The sequence below is a fragment of the Ictidomys tridecemlineatus genome, chromosome 15, assembly GCF_052094955.1.
Source record: "Ictidomys tridecemlineatus isolate mIctTri1 chromosome 15, mIctTri1.hap1, whole genome shotgun sequence".
NCBI classification, from domain to species: Eukaryota; Metazoa; Chordata; class Mammalia; order Rodentia; family Sciuridae; genus Ictidomys; species Ictidomys tridecemlineatus.
The window spans coordinates 53,768,499-53,780,920 of record NC_135491.1 but is presented as its reverse complement, the minus strand read 5'-3'; the positions used below and the strand labels follow the sequence as shown (position 1 = coordinate 53,780,920).

Here is a 12,422-nt window from a genome sequence, read left to right as displayed (position 1 = left end):
GCTGTAGTACTCCTTAGCTTGGAAGACTTTTTTTTTTTTCTTTCCTTTTCCCCCTAACAAGGAAGCTCATTTAGAAAGAAATGTTTATGTGAAGTGCTTGTCAGTTGGCATTTTTACTGGTTTGCTAACCCAAAGGTAAAATATAAAGCCTTGGCTTTTCCTGGCTGGCTTGTTGTTACTAGAAGGGTCCCTCCCTTGTTAGCTTGATAAATAATTTTACTAGAGGGACTCTGCTGTGTTTTTATGCTGGCTGTCTATTTTCTGCTTGCTGCAAATAAATTTCCGTACTCAGAGGGCACTAAAACTCCAAACACATGGTATTTTCCCACTTTGCTGCTGGTCTCCTGAAATATTTATTCCATCTAGTGTCTTTAATTAATTCTTTAAAGGAAAAAAACATAATTCGTAATTAATATCCAACCAAAATTATTGACTTATTGCTTGGACCTTCGGGTTCAAATGTGGAAGGGCAGTTCAGGGGAGGGCTTGCTGTCGAACTCAGCCTGACGTCTGTCAAGTGAGAGGCAAGTGTGATTTACTGGGCGACCTAAAGTTTTCTCATTCCATTTTTCCTTGTCTGTCTTCCCAAGTTTAAATATTAAGCTGTTAATATGAGAAATGAACAGGGCTATAGGATTCTATCTAGAAACAAGGCACCGAACAATAAAATCTTTAAGGGTGGAAAAGGATACATGCTGTGAAACTGGAGAGGAAATTGATCATAAGTATCAGTGAAAATATTGGCATCCACCTGAGTCCCGGGTATTTAGTCCTGGCATTGACGAGCAGTGCTTGGTGTGGCTCTCCGGAAAGGGTCCCTGGCCTGAGCCTCGACACACACACACCCCCCGAGACATTGCAGTGCAACAAAATGTTGTCTATAAGTTACAAACACAATGGCCCTACCACATTAGAGGCACACGGTGTCGTGTGTAATGAAGGATGGAATTTACGAATGTTAGTAAAACGAAATCATTTTACGTTAATGCCAGGTTATCTCATTCATTGGAATTTATTTCTAGAGAAGACGTTCTACTGGTTATTTGCTATCTGTTACTTGTTTATTAGCAGGGTTCTATGTTCTGAAGTTGGAAAATATTTTTTTTTTTTTTTTTTTTTACAAAGGTACCAGAGACATAAATTTGCAACTGGAGCGTAGGCACATGTAACCGGCGTCACGGGTATTGGAGAGTCTGAGTGAGTGATTATCTGGAGCTCAGGTTTTTGCAAAGATTACCCAAATGAAGAGGAGAACATAGAAAAGTGGTTTCCTGAGTGAGTCATGGAGATCCAGTCACAATTTAGAACATTTCTCGGGTTTTGGACTCTAATATTCATTCAAAAATTTTGACTACAGACTTATTTTTTCTCTAACTTTGAAAGTATAGAGATGTATTACGAGAATCAAGAACTTTTTTTTTTTTTTTTTTGTATTTAAAGGAGAGTTGGTATTTAGCATTTCTTCTGGTCTCTTGGGGACAGCACCAGTTTGTCAGGAGTTAGAGAAAACTTCTATGGAGTTGAGGACAAGGGTGTTCTGCCCAGTCTTGCCCTTCAGAGGTCATTCAAGGCTGCGTAGGCTTGAGGTCGAGCTACTCTGGGTTGGGTCTTAGGAGCCAACACCTGTGCCATCTTTGATCCTTAAATCAACCAGATGGGCAGGTGTTTTAATCTCCTCTATTCAGTTGAGGGAACTCAGGCACAAAAGCAATGAAGGTGACATTGGACCCTACACAACAGTTATGCAGGTATTTCTAAATAGACACCAACTGCCTTTATCCTGCCCAGTCTGTCCCTCACTCCTCCATTGCACACCCCATTGGTAACCTCCATGTGTACAGTGGGAGCCCAGGGACCCCTTCCTGCCTGGTCATCTCCATCTGAGTGGGGTCAAGTGAAGCCAGAGTAAAACATGAATCCTCTGAGCCGTGTCGGAGGACAGGAGCTGTGACCGCTCACAGTCTCCACCCCAAGGGCTCTTCTAGCTCTAAAAGCAATGATCCTGTGGTTGGATTTTGGTAGGTAACGGAGCCAACTTTCTCTACTCAGAAAATAAAGATTGTCATTTCAAACACATTTAAAAAATAATAGATGATACATTTCCTTAATACCTTGTAATGTGTAAAGTGTCAGGTGCACAATTGGCACTCAGGAAATTGCTGGATAGTGAAGATAAATCCACATTAAATCACTCCAGCGAAAGCCCCATCTAATAAAAAGTTGTCAGCAAAATCCGAAGTAGCACTGAAAAGAACACAGAGTTTCCACATCTGTAAGATAGGGGTAGTCCCTCAAAGGCCTGTGCAAAGGATTAAATATGATAATATATGTAAAGCACCTGAGTTAAATATGATAATGTATGTAAAGCACCTGGCACAGGGTAAACACCTGCCATGCTTGACCATGGACAGTGTTATATAGGATGAAAATTTGACCTTGACCTTGCAAGCTGTGGTTTGTATTAGAATAACTTTGCTATTATGATATTGGACTTTCCCCCTCTGCTTTAAAATAAATGGTTTCAAAATTGAAAAATTGAGAACAATAGTTTATATCTGTTATTGATCTTAAAAAAAAAGGTAATAGAGCTATTATCTGCTTTACTTTTTATCCCTGAAAAAATAAAAAGGCCAGGTGGGGGGATTGCTATGCTTTGAGGACTTTTGTGGTCAGTGATTTGGAGAAATTATGGACTAAAGTTAAACATGTAATTTTGGTATCATCACCTCAGAGCCTTTACATGCTAATGTGTATATCGTGTGTGTGTGTGTGTGTGTGTGTGTGTGTGTGAGTGTGTGTGTTGTACCAACCCAAAGGGTGCCTGATATTTTCCAAATTTATGTGAGCATAGGAGTTGTTCTTTAGTTAACCATCTCGTGGAACTAGCATAGTGTGGGTACAGGTTTTTAAAAAATAAAGTATCGAAGTTCTTATTATTGTCTTCAGCACTGAAGAACTCCTTCATTAGTCTTCCCCTGTACTCGATGTTCTGAATGATTCATCTGTCTTTCTAAGTGTTCATTTTGTTTATCGGATGAGCATGATCCCATGACGTGTGTTCCAGAGAAGAGAGCGGTCATGGGGTGATCCTGTGTGTCACAGCAATGGGAACGGCTCATGGCTCCCCATAGGATTCCAGGAGCCCTGTTTGGGATCCTCTGCTCTGATAAAAACCCTGGATGAGCCATCCAAGACAACAGAGCTACTGTAAGGAGTGTTTTAATTTCCTAGGGCTTTGCCCGGGGATTCTTTAGAAACTGCCTTGAGGTTTTTGTATCTTTGTTATAGGGATAAAGGTGTCTATTATGAATATGAAATAAAACCTGGCATGGAGGAGAAACAGGGGTAGAGTCCATTCTATGTCCCTCTTCCCTCCCGTCTTTCATTTGGCACATCTGCCGTTCTCCCTACAAACCCAGCTCAGCATACGCTCAATGCCCACCTTCTCCCCTGCCTGGGTCCCACAGGAAACATGGCCTTTCCTCTGAAGTTCCACGCACAGGTTGGTTGGAGGTTCTAAATTCCAATTGTCTCATAAGAGATAAAGGTTCACTCGCTCTCCTCCATTCAGCGGTGGCCTGGGGTAGGTCCTCTCAGCCAGCTGCCTGCCTGCCTTGTCAGATTTTCTGAGATCGGGGTTGGACTAGACTCCTGCTCTGGTTAGTTTCCAGCAGAGGGGAGGGAAAGGAGTACCTGAGACTCATCTGCATTTCTTTTGGAGACAGCAATGAGAGGGCTTGAGGCATGTCCAATCCTAAACAGGTCGCTGATCCTAGACCATGGTGGTCAGCCTGGGGTCTTCTGGTGTATGGGGGTGGGGGTTCAAAAACATTTACATCCTGCCCCAGAACAAGTAAATCAGAACCTTTCGGGGTGGATGGTGCTCAGGCATCAGTATTTTTAATTTTTAAGCAATTCTCAGAAATTCAAATGTACAACCGGCCCGAGAACTCCTGGAGAAGAGTGTCCAAGGGACATGGTAAATAAAGGAGCTGCTGGTAATAATCCCACATTTTAATCCCATGCCTGCCGACTCAGCGTTTCCCAGGTCAGTTTAAAATGGAGAGGGATGAACAATTGCTTTGTTTCTCCCTTCATTCTCTGGCCTTCCCAGTGCTCTATTAACATCAATCTATACTTTATAAGCAGTTGGATAAGGTACCCCCAGAAAGGAAACAGGAATCGGAAGCCTCAGCTTTAAGCCTGTCTTGGCACTAAGCAGCCCTTGGGACCTGAGTGGGTCTCAGTCCCCTGATTTCCTTGCTGGGTCTCCTTCTTCTCTTTTTGCAAAATGGGTCAAGTGACTGAAAATAAAAAAAAAACCTTTGCTGTGTCTACACAGTCAGCTCACCCATCATCCTTCCCAGACCCAGTGTGTGAGCCACGGGATCTACAATGGATTTGAGCTGGTAGAACGGCTAATTTTAACAGCGTAATTTTTCAAAAAATTTTTCTGCATACAAAGGAGAATAATGTATTTAGCTTTCGAGTTACAAGGATAGATGTATTCCTGAATTATGCGTACAGTCTTCTGTGGATTCGAATGAGATATTTATATTATTTGTCATCATTATCCTCAGGTGCTTATGTGGCAGGCAGCCGGGTTGTAGCAGAAACGGGAGCAAGGGAAAATGACCCCGGCTCCCGTTAACCAAGAGGCTGGATCACACATAGATTCTCAGACACATCGATTCTCCACTAAAGCACTGTGTTAAGCCACAAAAATAATGGACCTTTGTTGAGGACACTCGTGACCTACCTAGTGAGACAACTGTGTCCTGAGTTTCTTCTCTCCTCTTGGACACTGTGCACCGTGGGCACAGAGTTCACACCTCATGTATTTTTGTGTCCAGCTCAACCCCATATCAGCGAGTGGCATGTAGTAGCTATCTCAAAGCCTTTCCAGAAAGCTCAGGGTGCACCTGGATGAGCCATTAGGAACACAGACCAGCAAACCAGCCGCTGATCAGAGCCCCCGCAAAATTTGTGAAATGCCAAAGAGAATGGCTTTGCGGTCTGTCAAAATTAGAAATCGTTCTCTTAATCTTCTCCCAGCTTTTCAGAAAGACCCCTCTCCTGTCACTTTCTGGTCACTGTTGTGGCTACGTTTCCTTTCCTGGACAGCTTGCTAAGTGCCCTCCGCACCAGGACTCTTTCTGAACATCCTCTTTGGGAGATCTATTGAAAATGGATCTTTTGAAAATGTACCTTTTCTCTGATGGGTTTCGATTTAAGGGTTTTAAGATCCAATTGTGCACCACCTATAGCACAAAATGAACTTGGCACTGGGGCTTTAGCTGACACCGACGGGTCACTTAGGTGTCGAGGAGGAAGGATTACCCTGAGCATGGACCAAGATGGAGAAACTGTGGCCAGGTGGAGAAGAAATTGGAAGGCCAGGCCAGGGAGGGGAGGGAAGGGGAGCCTTTGTGACAGAAGAGAGGAGTGAGCCACTGTGACCGCGCCCTGGGATAGAGCACGATGCCCCTTTCTTAAACCATTTCTGCCCAGAATTCATTTTCCAAGGGGGAAGCCATCCCGGTATAGCCCCTCGGCTCATTCCACCTGTCTCTGCTCCACACTCTCCAGCAGGTAAAAGGGGCCCGAGGTGGTTCATTAAGGCCAGTGAGGCTCATTGAGCTGAGCCAGCTCTTCTGGCTTTTTTTCTTTTCCCATATCATCTGCATTGTCACAGCCCACAGTATTGGGGGGAAGAAAGGGAGGGGCATTTTTTCAAAGAACTACAAGGGGATTTGGTCACATGTCTGCCATTAACATCAATCGCAGACGCAGGGCAAAAAATGCCTGGCACGTTGCTACACACGCCTCTTTGAAAAACGTCCCCTCTGGTGTTGCTACCAGACTCCCTTCCACTGATGCAGGATTTGGGGGCTTTGAAGTCGGTTGTGGAAATTTCACTGCTTTCTTTGACTCCAGCAAATTGCTCCAAAATGCTACAAATGTAAAAAAGACTAAGAAAGCTTTAGCAGCAGCTTAGAGGTGGAATCCCCTTAAGCCATTGACAGAAAAATGTGTTTCTTCTTTCGGTTTTTAATTTGTGAGTTATATCTTAAAATACAGCAATGCAGTCATCGCCTTCTCTCTGGAGGAGAAAAAAATGAAGAGAGAGAGTCCCATGGCAGGTAGGCAGCACAGGCAGAGGGTCTGTAGCGCTACTTCTTTGACCTTTTGTTGCATTTTGGGGGAGATAGTGAGTAGGGCAGGGCCCCCTGCAGAGAAATTATGTAAAACAACAGGAGGTCGAGTGTTTCCAGCCTGAATCTGGATGCAACTGGGGGGTTGAAACATTGGTGATACCGAGCCTGGAAATTCCAGAGACCCTTGCTGCAGGGACCCAGCAGAAGACAGCAAGGGGGGGTCCACACCCACTGCTTTGGGTCCAGGGGCAGTGGTTCCTGGCAGTTAAAACTTTTGTTTCAGCAGTTTCCATTTTGGCAGGGAGATCATTGAGCTGTGATGCATTGTTGAAAATCTCTCCTGTAGTCTTCTCACACTCCATCAGGTTAGAGAGAAATACAGTGTGGTGGAAATGACCGCTAGCAGCTCCCCCGGCTTCAGTTACCGCCTCCATAAATTTAAGGATGTAGCGCGAATCAGAGGCTTTCAAACTCATTCTATTTTGTTTTGTTTCAGCAGAGGAGCCATTTGTAAAGTGAAAGTTTATGTGGGATCACTATATAAAATAGAAACAGAAAGCTGCTGAGGTCAGAGTGGGTCCTCCAAACCCTGGCCCTCCTCCCTCCCCTGGGTCTCCCTGGGCCCCAGGTCAATGAAGCCCCGTTTGAATACCTTTGGGGAATAGTTCTCTCTAAGGGACGATTCGCTGAGTCAGTCTCTGATGCAGGAAAGGACCACTTTCCAATTCTGGAAATTCAGGTGAAGCAGCTTCCACGGTCCTCAAGGCCACACCTTCCTAGGCTGGTGACTTTGGCAAAGTCACTTCCCCTCTCTAGGTCCTTGTGCCCCCGACTTTCAGATGGGGATGCTAAAGCCAGCCTTGTGGGATTCTCTGCAGGTTCACCAACCAGCTGGGTGGCATTTCTGAAGTTCCCATTTCTACTGTCTATTCCCATTATCACTCAGGTGACAGCGGAAGTGTCCAGCAACAACTATGCCTTCTCGGTTCAAAAACACCAAGGATGTTTGTTCTCGGGACTCAAGGGAACCACGTGGTCTGTTTGAGAAAGGTTGGCTGCTCCCTTCTTTTTACCTGTCTGTCCCTTATCTTCTGCCTGTCACCTGCCACTCTGGGAAAGGCATTTTTTTTTTTTTTTTTGGTTATTGTTGTTCCATTCTAGATGTGATCCAGTGTTCTACTTTTTCTCCCCTGTGCTTAGGGTTTAACAATAGGGCCTTGCACAGAATGCATTCCCAGCAAATGTTTGCTAGTTTCCTGCTTGCCGTGTGCCAGAGCCTGTGTCTCTGACTTGCAGGAGCCAATGGTGTGTTTATTTTCCCAATTCCACATTCGGGGACTGATATTGGCAGTGTGGGGGATGCTTGCAGGGGGCGATGCTGGTGCTCTAACGTCAGAGGTGCCTTCCACACTCCTGCCCACCTGGAAGCTCCGTCCAAGCACTTACCGCACACCCGCAGCATCAGAAGCTATGTGATAAACTCGGTCAAACAGAAAAGTGCCAGACACACAGCAATATTACCGCTCTGATGGGAAACGCAAGAATGGAGAAGTGGGAGAATGTTGGGGGCTGGAGGCATCAAAGAAGGATTTCAGGAAAAGGGGAGGTGATAGGCACCTGGGAAGAAGGGACAGAATGTTCCGGACTATGGGAACAGGAAAGGAGGGAAACAGAGCCAGGTTAATAAGTGAATGACTCTGGAATTTGAAAGGCTGGTGAGGAGATAGGCTTGCCAAGGGCTGAGGAGGGACAGAGACAAAGCAGGTCAGTTATGGAAGGCAAGGGCTGGAGGGAGGGACTGGGTGAGGCAGAGCCCTGACGGATGCTCAGGTGTTATTAAAGGAAAAGTTGGATTCCGTTGCCACCCACAGTGACGATGCCTTGCCTTACAGACACATCCAGGAAAATGAGAAACAGGAACTTGCCACATTTAGTGGCTGCCCTTGAGCTAGTACAGTCTAAGTAGTTTCTCCAAACTTTAGAAATCTAGATAAATCAATGCAAAAGGATGCAAATATAATAATAATAATAATAATAATAATAATAACAGCAGCTGGGTTTTATGATTTGGGTTTGAGATTGACAGCAAAGGAGACCACTGTGAGGTCCTTGCTGCATCTATGCAAGACCTGAACCGATGTGTCACAGACATCCTTGATGGTTTCTATTTGGCCTATTGGATTTGGACCAGCACTTCCCTGAGAACCTGGGGCAGCACTTTCTAGGCCGGTGCTTCTCAACTTTGGGAACTCGTGAGATCATCAAAAGCTTTCACAATCCCAGTGCCTGTGCCCAGCCTTGATGAATTAAATAAGAATCTCAGGGTGATGCCCAGGCACCCCTGTTTTCGGGTTCCCCAAGAGACTCTAATGCACAACTGAGAACCACTAACTGCAATAAGGAGCTGATTGTCCCTCTTCAGTGGGGACCTGAATCACTTGGCTATTTGATTCCACCCCCAGTGTGTCTGATTCAGGTGGCCTGGGGCAGAGGCCTGAGAATGTACACTTTCTAACCAGCCCCCAGGGGATTCAGGAACAGGGACCACACTTCAGCACTGGAGATGTGCTGTCCTCAGATAGTTACAGTGACATTTGGAAAGCACTCTCATGGAGGGATCAGGTAGACCAGATGCCTTCCCAGCTCCTGCATGACCTCCACCTGTGGTCATGCAGTGGGACTCCACTGGGGCAGCATTGCTTCCCAGGGGACATTAGGCAACATCTGGAGATGTTTTTGATTGTCATTTCTTGGCAGAAGGGTACTAAAGGTCGAAGCTGGGGATGCTGCTCAACACCCTGCCATGCACAGAGCGGCTCCACCACAGTCCACCGTCCATCCCTGAATGTCAGCCAGGTTAAGGTGGAGACACTGGGTTTACCCTCCCTGAGGCTATTCCGGAGGAAAGTGAGACTTGCTTTTCTAGTGTGTTGCCAAGAATGAATGGGAGCCTCCTGCAGCAGTACCCCAGGCAGGAAGTGCTCAGGGAGGGGTGAGTGGTCCTTCTTCATCTCCCAGCTGTGAACCTGCGGGACAAACTTGTCTCCTTCGTGGGCTTTTGTTCTCATCTGCAAAAGTGGGTGTTGCCATAGGCCAACGCTGTGCAGAGATGAAAGGAGAAAATCCTTAAAGCCCCCGGAAGAGCTCAGTCAACACTCTCTGGGGCCATGGCTCTCCGTTGTTTCTGCGCACAGACCTTGATATCGAGGGCCGGCTCAGAGAGGCTGCGATGCTGGCTTAACTGCTGTTCGATTTGTAGGTCTGTTAAAGAGGTGGAAAGACAGCAGTTTCTAGTTTCCAGGTAGCCAGGACTCAGGGACGGCGACAGCAGGAACAAGCAAGCTCTTCGCCTGCCAGGCCAGATCCGAGACGCAGAGCCAGATGCCACCTCCACCTGTGCCCAGCTGCCTGTGGCTGCAGGGGAACCTGGCGTTTGGTGTTTGCCTGTATTTGAAACCTTAGCCGAGGTTGGTTTTCACGAGAATTTGGTGAAGCAAAATGTTGTGAAGACGAAACACCTCGGGGACCCACATCCCGCCAGACAGATGTGTCTCAAGGCAGGACGTCGGGACGGCTCCCCCAGGATTGTCCATTTTCCAGATGGAGCAGGAATTTAGACCCTGGACTGTCGGACTCCAGTGCTTGGTCTCTCAGCCAGTCTATGGTTGAGATACGAGTTACACCAGGAGCCCAGAGGAGGACACAGGGGATCACCAGGGAAAATTCCCAGACACCAGGTCCCCAGCCTGCTGTGCCAAGCTCGCAGCTCCCCGTGGAACCCCAGCCTCAGAGGCAAACTGTCCTTCCTCTAATCTGCCCACAAGATGGATTTTAGCGACTGGCTTTTATTGAGAAACTGGCTTCCTCTTCCCCCACCTTCAACATTCGAAAACAGATTGTCTTCTTTACTGTAGTTCATTTTGCTTTCCGAGGTGATTAATGAATTAAAGATGCAGTGCATTTATTCTTTTGCCTGATTACCATTCTGTAATAAATCTAAGCTCTGGAGTCTGTCGATAGAAGAAGGCCAACCTGCCTCTTTGGAAAAGGAAGGTTTGTACTTTAAGCTTAATTTCCAGTTTTCCAACACAGGAGAAGGGGATTCATATTCGGTGCCTTATAAAACTAAGGGGGAAGCTTCCCGATTCTGTTTTTTGGGGGACAGGAGGGATTTTGAACATACCTCCCTGGACATGGGAAGGCCTGCTGCCTGGTAGATGGGATTTATTTGTCAGGATGGAGCCATTTATGGAGGGGAGGAAAGTGACCTGGAAGGCTTTGTCCCAGCCCTGCACCATCGTCCTGTCCATTTACAATGGTGTCATCTGTAGAGCTGCCCCACTACATTTTTCAAAAGGTCTTTTCCCTCCTGATGAGCAGTGGCTGAGGACCCTGACGAGTCTCTTCAGGTCTAAGGATTCAGGGCAGTTCGATGCAAAGTGAGGGTGGCCACTCACATAGGTAGCTGTGTACTTTGCTTGTGGACAGGGATAATACGGTCCATACTGAAGCAGGTGAGAGCCCGGTGTGATGGGATGCCTGGGCAGGATCCGCCATCTGCAGGTGCCTTGTTCCGAGGCCACCATAAGGTAGGCAAGATGCGCCTGTGGCTTCTTCCTCCCGTGAGGAAGGAAGATTGAAGTGAAGCAGGTGGCCTCCCGCTCCTGACCCCAGGCATCACTTGCTGGTCTTGAAACAGGGAGGGCTTGAGGCCATGAGCCATGGCACCTGACCCTTGCTCCTGACCAGCCCAGGCCCCTCTTTTCCTTCTCTCAAATTGGATGGCCTTTGGTCACTGTGTACTTCCTGTGAGGTTCAGGAGCTAAATGTCTCCCCGATGCTGGACTAAAAGCTCCATGAAGTCGGACCTGGGTTCTTTCCTACTGGCCAGGGCTTGTCGTGGTATCTCTCAAGGCAGAGTGTTGGCGCTTAAGGGATCCCAGTGGGCAGGCGTGTTTGAAGAACAATAAGCAAACTATCTGCAGAGATTTTCACCTGCCTGAATGTCAGAACCGACTGAGTTGGTTTTCAACATGCAAATCTAGGCCTGAGAGGCAAGAGGAGCTGGAGGGCCCCAGGCAGTATCAGTCTCAACCGGATAGTATATGACCTGGAGTTTGTCAGACTTGCGGTCCAGTCCACTTCTAGCTGTGTGACCTGAGGCCAGCGTCTCTACTTCTCAGAACATCAGTTTCCTCATCTATAAAATGGGAGGGGAATTCTGCACCCTTTGGGGGATTTCAGAATATTTTCAGTCCTTCGGGGGAGGTCTGGGAACACACGGGGCTTGCTAAGGCTGGGTAATGATGTTATAGAGAGGGGCTGGCATCTTTTCTGTAAATGGTCATCAGGTGGTAAGTGATTTAAGTTTTGTGGGTTTCCATAGGTGAACATACCGGGCTGTGTTCTGATAAGGCTTTCTTTTTTTTCTCCCCTATAAAAACAGGTAGTGGACTAGAATTAGCTCCCATGGGCCACAGCTCACGGAGCCAATATAGAAGACAGTAATAGGGTATTTGGGGTCTTTAGAGATAGAAAAATTTGACTCTGAATGGTGTCAATGACTTGTAATCTCCTCTAAGAAGTTCCAGCCAAGAACAATGCGAGGTTTTGACTTCCGTGCTTCGTGATGGAGGAAGTACGCTCTCTCTTCTTTCTGTCCACACTGTTCGAGGGCTTGGGATATAGGATGAGGTGGGGCTCCAGAGCCAGGTGTTCCCACAAGCCCAACCCAAGGCAGAAGAGTGCCCAGTGCTTCACCCCTCCGTCGGCGCAAGGAAAGCGTTTCAGAAGTGGATTCCCACACGCCTCAGCAGCTGCGGGCCATTTCTTCTCCCTCATGGTGGGTGCTGGTCATGGGACTAACCACCATGGCTTTAGCCTGATCAAGATGTGCCTCACAGAGGCCCCAGAGCTGGCGTCTGCTAGGCTTCCCGGGAACCGTGTCGTCCGCGCACACCTGATCAAAACCTTGACTTTCTGAGCAGAGAAGATGGGCATGTGGAAGGGCTGTCGGCTGGCACCACTGCTCTCTCCTCCCCAGGTTGTCATGTGGGTAGAGGGCCACTGTAGGTGACTGCACTTTGTGAACAGTGGGGCAGCTTCAGAACCCACCGTCAGGGCCGTTATGAGGCTCACAGAGACTATTTCTTCGTACCTGGTCCATTGCTAATTCCCCTGCCTACGTCAGGCTTTGTCTTTGACATGGGTGACCTTATTCTTGTGCATTGCTCTCTCACTTTTCTTCCCCATAATTCCTCCTTC

At 47.2% G+C, this 12,422-nt stretch overlaps 1 protein-coding gene across 7 annotated transcripts in view; it reads left to right on the top strand.

Moving 5' to 3' along the window:
- The window catches only part of LOC106145435 (transcription factor Maf), a 320,844-nt gene that overhangs the window by 20,957 nt on the left and 287,465 nt on the right, over nt 1-12,422 (top strand). Inside the window, exon 3 of one of the 7 annotated variants that reach the window (XM_078032713.1) lies at nt 7,105-11,646. The exons of the other annotated variants lie outside the window; for them this stretch is intronic. The gene's annotated coding sequence lies outside the window, so the exon portion shown is untranslated. Of the gene's footprint in view, nt 1-7,104; nt 11,647-12,422 lie in introns of those variants that run through there. 7 annotated transcript variants of the gene reach the window in all.